Source organism: Sardina pilchardus, chromosome 1 (genome assembly GCF_963854185.1).
Source record: "Sardina pilchardus chromosome 1, fSarPil1.1, whole genome shotgun sequence".
NCBI lineage: Eukaryota > Metazoa > Chordata > Actinopteri > Clupeiformes > Clupeidae > Sardina > Sardina pilchardus.
The window spans coordinates 29,641,108-29,647,944 of NC_084994.1; positions in this window are offsets into that span (position 1 = coordinate 29,641,108).

Consider the following 6,837-nt stretch of genomic DNA (forward strand, 5'->3'; position numbering starts at 1 on the left):
TGTAATTCGGCATCACCAATTGGCCGGGGTATGGGAAAAAGATTTATTTCCTTAAAAAAAAAAAAAAAAAAAGCCATACTTTTGATGCATGAATCTATTGATTAATTGAGGTAGTTATTCGCCTTCTGTACAAAATAATGATGTACAGGTCTTTACGTGCAGAAAGCTATAAGCTACAGGTTATATTAGATCAACACAATTTTAGCAGCGCCCTTGAATGAAAGAAAATAAATAAAACGTATGTGCATTTCAGTTTGCAAAGCATGTCGCTACTTTACGAATTTGCCTATTCATTTGATATCCCCATTGGCTCAAACCGTGAATAACAGCTATATAAAAAGAAATAGCTATATCCCGTAAAAAATCAAACAAGATTTTCAGCCGTTTATCAAATTGTAGCCTAACCTATAGTAAAAAGCGTGGCTGATGCCCTCAAAAAGGACCTTTTCAAATTGTGGGCTAGTACTTTGTCATTGGTTTGTACACTAGCCCTACTGAAGTTAGGGCGCCAAGTGAACAATGACCTCTTTAAAACATTAGTCCCATTATTTTATAATCTTTTTTATTTTTTATTTTAAATTATTATATATTATTGTTGACCTAGGCCTAGCAATTTACGGGTCAAGAATATTCTCTGGATTCTATCTAATATAAGAAGCTATTTCAATTTCAGTTGGCCTGAAGGCTCAAATAGATTTCGCAACTTGTAAGCATCTGACTTCGACACTTCGTTGTAAAATTGGGGTGGGGAAAAAAATTAAAAACATTAATCAACTATTGGAACTGATGGAGCAATAAGAGGTTATGTGCCAATTTGCCTCCCGGTGCATCACTTTGTTCATTTTGAATATTTGCATTTTATATGATGCGCAATAACACGGCCGACGCACGCTATTACTAATAGTTTAGCCCTCTTAAAGTTGCCCACAGCTGGCTGTAAAATGCGTTAATGGATATCAAGGAATGAATCCAGAATTTTCCAGAGTGTCCCTGTGATTATAGTCAGCCTAAGCTATTTTATGCACACGATATATTAAATGCAGGCTATTCACAATTTCCACACAGAAAAGTGAATCGACATAAATAGGCTACCTTTTCAGGGTGGGCTAGAGAATTTCATAAAATGCCCGAACCATCACAGGCTTTCTCTGTATTTGTCCTTATGTTATATCGTCATATGTCATTTTCAACGTAGCCTATGGTAGGCTAATGCCGAGTTTTAAACAAGCAAAAAAAAAAAACGTCTGACAGTGACTCTGAAGAATGTCTGAAATTTGAAATATCTTTAGTAACAGAAGCAAATACAACATTTCTTTCCACACTTTTTTGAAAGGAGATGTAAACACTTGTAAAGATGTAAAAACGTTTAATTATGTATGGTACACAATTCATTATATTATTTTAAATATGTTAACTGACACCTACTTACAGAAATGTTATCAGTGACAGTAGGCCTAGGCTATACTGGAGGTTCATAGGCCTTCAGAGCTAAAACAGAATCAAATATAATGAATGTGTTTCTCAAAAGCACCACTGTGGACGAACTGATTAAAACAAATTAAAAGAGGTTCATCAATTTGTTATCATGGTCTTTGCACAACAATGTTTCAGGAACCAGGATCAGCAGCAAACAATTATGTTAACAAATATCAAAATGTTGCCAATGCCTCCAGTGCATTATCCTCTTATTGCAAAGCAAGCAACATTATTTTATCTCTTTTGCAGTTCTAAAAAAAAAAGAATAACAAAAAGCATAAAAATAAAGATGTTATGCTAGACATTATGCCAGAATCAATTCATCTAATGCACATCAAAATCTTCAGGGCGCAAAAAAAGTTCACAGATGCATAATGCAAGGTCTGTTTTTAGCAACCACAGAGCAAATTCGTCTGACTTAGTGCAATCACATAATAAAGCTATCACACAACAAAAGCCACTGCCACTTGAACACTGGCAACATTTGCAGAAATAACTCGCTGATTTTAGGCAATCGTGTTAATCTTTTACAGATTTGGATGAGCCATCAGCTCACACAGAGAGATAAATCTTGTGAGCCCTGCTATCTCTCATCGCTCCAGATACTATAGCTACTGATTTGTTTTCCGGCTGAACTAACCCGACTCCATCCTGCCTTTAGTCCACATTTGAGAGGCGTGTTTCCCAAAACCATAGTCGCTAACCTGTTAGCAGCTTAGTTGGTTGGCAATGGGACATTGCATTGCAACCAACAAAGTTGCTAAGTTATTCAGCAACTATGGTTTTGGGACAGGCGGCCCGGGGCCAGATCAGAGCCAGGTCTGGGCTATTCCCGTTCTATGTGCTGTCACTGTGAGGGAAGAACGACTCTGAATGGGATATATCCATGATTGTCCCACCTGTTGAATGGAAGAGTTTGATGGAAAGTCTGCCAAAGATGTATCCCTGTAAGATTGGTGGGGGACATAAAGTGAAAAAGAATGCACAGCGAGGCCAAAGCTGGGGCCAAGACAAGACACAAGGTAACAGGTAAACCCGCCCCCCCCCCCCCCCCCCCCCAAAGAATAAAAGAATAAAATGTCCGCTGATTGTGTTTCCTAGCTCTCTAACTGACCTTTAATGTGAACCGTTTCACCCCTTTGGCCTCTATTACTGGAGGTGGAAGTTTGGGGCGAGCTGACGCACTCATGTGGAAGAAGTGGCTTAATCTCCAGCGAGACATGATTGACAGGTTTAGCACCTAGGCGTGACACTGAACATTTCCAAGTGCAACCATTAGCCCAAACCATGATGCATCGGGTGAACGGAATTACTTGGTCTAACAAACACATACCCACACATACACGCACATATGTATACGTCACACACATCACCACCAACACCAACACAACACACACTCTCTCACACACACACACACACACACACACGCACACACACACACACACACACACACACACACGCACACACACACACACACACACACACACACACACACACACACACACACAAACACAGACAGACAGACAGACAGACAGACAGACAGACAGACAGACAGACAGACAGACACACTGCCAACACTATGCGTATTTACTTTGCCCTTCTCTCTCTCTCTCTCTCTCTCTCTCTCTCTCTCACACACACACACACACACACACACACACACACACACACATCATCCTTTCCCAGTAGCTCTCCATTTACCCTCATTCAAAACTGTAAATGTATCCGCACGCACACACATATATCAAAATAGATATAGCATACACAGATATAAGGAGAACTCGGCAGCTTTGGAGTCACTGGAATGGATATGTGAATTGTTCCTGGGGTGAGTGGTGGCCGTTTCGTTTCCTGAGCTAGCTTTGCAACTTCCGGGCCAGCGGGCCGACGACCTCAGAGACAAAGAGTCTTGCGGCCTCGCGATGTAACAAATTGTTTTTACTGCACACATACTGTACACACACAGCACTAGGCACCTGCTAGAACAAGGTATAGCGATGGATTTGCTCAGACATTCGTCATGGCAGAGCCAGGGAAAAGAAGCAGAAAGCGTATAAACCGTTGTCGGAGGGAAACAGGGAAAGGGGACACATCAGACTGACTGGGTGTTGTGCAATACAGACTCTGAAGCTCTGCAGTCAAACCTGTGAGCAAAAAGCAAGAAAACAACAATGAAATTGTCAAAACTGCATTTAAAATCATGCTCTTGTATCCAGAAATGCAGTTTGACAAATGTACAGCATTATATTTATTACAGTATACCCGCACACAATACAAATTTATTACAGTATACACACACACACACACACACACACACACACACACACAGGGAGAGAGACACACACACGCACACATACACGCACACACACACAGACGCACAGGCACACACACATACACATACACGCACACGCACACGCACACATACACATACACACACACACACAGACGCACAGGCACACACACACACACACGCACACACACACACACAAATTAGCCCACTGGGATGTGTGGGTGGGTTGTGGGAGCTTTTGTCAGAGGAAGCCCACGCCAAAGCTTTTAATGCCATGCAGATCACCTATACCGAATACATTCAGACAGATAGAGCGGATGGAAGCTCGCCGGGGTCACACAGAGTTTAAGCTATTCTTAGCACCGAGGTACAGTACAGCTGTAGCAGCCGCCCCCAGCGACGACCCTACCAACTCTTGGTAAGATGACAACCCAGTCCCCCCCGAGGCCTCAACTGTACGGCTCCAATGATGACGGAGGAGGTCCGATGGAGCGTGAACAGGTGAGGAGGCATATTCCCACATGTGCATATTGCGCCAACAACACCCACAGCAGTAGTCATCTCCCGGTGGGTGAATAATGCACACGTATTTGCATTATGATAAAAAGGGGATGCTGCTACTGCTGCTCAGTGGTCACTGGTTACATTGCTGGGATACAGCAGTGTGGTTCTCAAAGTGTGGGTCATGCCCCACTAGTTGGGAATTGAGACCAGGCAGGTGGGGCAGGCACGATGAAAGGGGATTTTGTTTTATTTTATTTTATTTTTATGCCTAAATTTAATAATGCCTTTATTTATTTTTTTGACAAGGCTACACACAAGCATCGGAGCCATGAACAGACAGACGTATGGATTACAACAGCAGATTAGATTCAGCAGATTGAGACAGGAAACGTAACGTGGAACCAAAATGCAAAAATAATATTTTACTCCCATGTTCAGACATCTCAAAACAGTGTTTTCCTGTGTGAAGTTCAGAGGGTGTGCCACATTGTGTATTATAATATGGTATTAAATTAGACTCAATGTAATACAAATACCCCACACTTACAAATCTATTTTACGGGAACAAATAGTTGAACCATTACAAAAATATTCTACAGTTACAAATTAATATTCTATGCACAAAAAGTTACATTTAAAAATATTGTCTGCAGGTGCATAGACTTTTGCACCACCTTACGGATGAGAAGCATCATGTATTGTGTGTATGTGTGTGGTTGTGTGTGTGTATCAGGATATGTAACTGTAAAACTGATTTGTGACTTTACAAAAAATAACACTTTTCAGTTTTACCTATATGTCCTTCACTTACATATATATTTCACAGGTACTAAACCTTCCACAGTTACTGTCTTTCAATTTCAATTCAAGCAAAGACAGGTATAGCTGAGTGTCTGCATCAGCGTAGCAACAAGGCAAATTATGTGGCCAAGAACAGATTGGTCTTAGCATTGGGCCCTGTGGAACACTTAATTAAAAAGGATAAAGACATTTTGAATAAATGTTGTGATGCATTTTATTGGATAATTGCTGTGTTTATTGGATAATCCCTGTGTTTGTGTCTGGAATTGTGTCTGACATGCACTTAATTACAATAAAGGCTGTACAATACCTGTTTTATCATGCCCAAATTAACTTGAATGTGAGTGGATGTACACATAGATAGATACTGACATCTTTGAATGTACACAAACGTATTGCACACATCTAGCATGTATTTGCATAGAGGAAACTAATGCTGTTATCATAAGTGCTGTTGGAGAATGCTATTTTTGTGTCATGCTTTCATTCTTAGTCTCTCCACATCTCCTTCTTTCTATGCCTCCCTCAGTTCCCCTTTTTCCTTGCCTCTCTCTCTCTTTCTTTCCTCTCCTTTTCCTCTCTCTCTCTCTCTCTCGTTCTGTCTCAGTGCCCAGGGCCTGTTTACATGCATGTCTGGCGCCTCAGCCAGTGTGCTGGGGATAAGGTCAGGGTCGTGCATTATTTTATGTTACGCCACACAAAAGGCCCCGCCAGACGGCGCGACCGTTTACCGAGTCCTGCCACCGCTCGACCAAAACAGACCTCCGTGTTGGAGCAGGGGTCACAGGGTGGGGGGTCTTTTCTTTTAAGTGTGTGCACGTACGTTGGCACAGATTGTCATCATGGCCGTGCCAACTAATAGAAACTCCTTTGTACCCACTGCACTTCTAGCCATCTTGCCAAAGGACGGTCCAATGATTGATTCATAGCTGGAGGGAGGGGACGAGGAGGGGGAGGGGGGTTGATGGAAAAAAACTGCTTTCATGATGGCTGACCCACACACTCAAAAAATGCTATGACTATGAAAAATACTCCTCACGCGTAACTGTTGGCAAAACCTGGCAGTGGGAGCGAGCCCAGTTGTGTGAGGACAGAGAGAGACAGAGAGAGAGAGAGAGAGAGAGAGAGAGAAGAGAGAGAGAGAGAGAGAGAGAGAGAGAGAGAGAGAGAGAGAGAGAGAGAGAGAACGGGGCACTTGGGCACGGACTCATTAAAACCTCAACGGCAGTTCAGCAAAATAAATGCCTGCCCCGCTGTGTGTCGAGACCTGCTTATTCGTGGAGAGCTTTGTAGTAGCACTTCAAAATCAGATTTGGAAACGTGGCACGCAAATCTGTCATTCTTTCTCTCTCTCTGTCCCTCTCTTTCTCTATCTTTTTTTGGGGCTGTGTGCCAAGGGTCAGGTTTTATTCAAAACGTTCCAGTACCACAACCTCACCACCTCTCTCTCCATCTCTCTTTTACTCTCTTAGTCTCTCTCCTTCCCTTTCCTCTCTCATGCTGGAAACCGCAACAACAAGTAATAAAGTCATAAATCCATCTTTATACCATCTATATAAAGCAGATGTTCCATCTTTGTTCTATGGATGTTCCATCTATGTTCTGTAGAATATTATTCTCTTGCTTGAATATTATTCTCTTGCTGTAAGTTGCTTTGGATGAAAGTGTTAAAATCAATAAATCAATCAAATCAAATCAAATCAATGAATAAATCAACAAATGTGAACGTACACCTATCTGAACATACACATGAATTGAACGTGAAA